Raw genomic sequence first — 963 nt, 5'->3', positions numbered from 1 at the left:
TCACGTGGATTATGTCGACTATCATCCCCAGTAAACATAGCCGCTGCGCCGGGACTAGAGATGACTTTGCCCTGTTAATAAACCACCCAAAGCGGGCCAGCGAGTCCAAGACGATTTAAAGACTCTTCAAGTTCTATAAATAAGAGTAAGAAGGAGCCTTGATGATAATAACTTCCACAGTCCCTCGGGTCCAAACCAGAGCCATAACTGGGGCCAATAACTTGGTAAACAGTCTGGGCATTGTGGCCAAACTGAAGGGGACAGCAAAGCAGAGAAACCGCTGATAAGCCAGAATGATGGATACACTGTTGGCCCCAAAAAAAGTTGCTTGAGGAGGTGAGAGAAATTACTACTCTGCTGATCACCGCTAAGTGGCTGACGGGAAAGGTCGCTGGCCACAGCCTGGCTGGGGGGCCTCAACAAGGCTCTCTCTCTACCCTACTTTTACCATATTATATACAAACTAATAAAAAACCAACAAAGTTAACAGTACCCCACCATACTCCCCCCACCCCTAAATAGGGAACAGACAACAAAACCCATGGGTAGGGAGAGGAATAAGGTGAGGCAGGAAGAAAGGACAGAGAAGGTGAGGAGTTGACCACAAAACTACATAAGCACGTATAAGAGAAAAGAGGGGCCTTGGTGCAACTCTCAGGGCAGCTCCCAGAGAGTTAAACAGAAGCCCATTATGACATTGTGGCTTTTCCCTGCTAAAGGTCTTCATTGTGACACATGCAGTGTTCCATCTAAGCAAGCTTTTTTTCTGGAGGCTGCCATTTTGAATTAATCCTGGCCTGGGTACCATGCTCTCATTGACTATGGTATCTTTCAGTCTTTAAGACAGGGAAGGGCAACCTCAGGCCCGCAGGACATTTACGGCCCTCGGTGACCTTTCATCCGGCCCCCAGGCAAATTCCCGGAGACCATAGTGCTTGGGCCAGCAGCTGTATTTTGATGGCC

The sequence above is a fragment of the Phyllobates terribilis genome, unplaced genomic scaffold (genome assembly GCF_046119375.1).
Source record: "Phyllobates terribilis strain yellow unplaced genomic scaffold, ASM4611937v1 Scaffold_2__4_contigs__length_985480577, whole genome shotgun sequence".
Lineage (NCBI taxonomy): Eukaryota > Metazoa > Chordata > Amphibia > Anura > Dendrobatidae > Phyllobates > Phyllobates terribilis.
Note: the sequence above shows the minus strand (reverse complement) of the source record.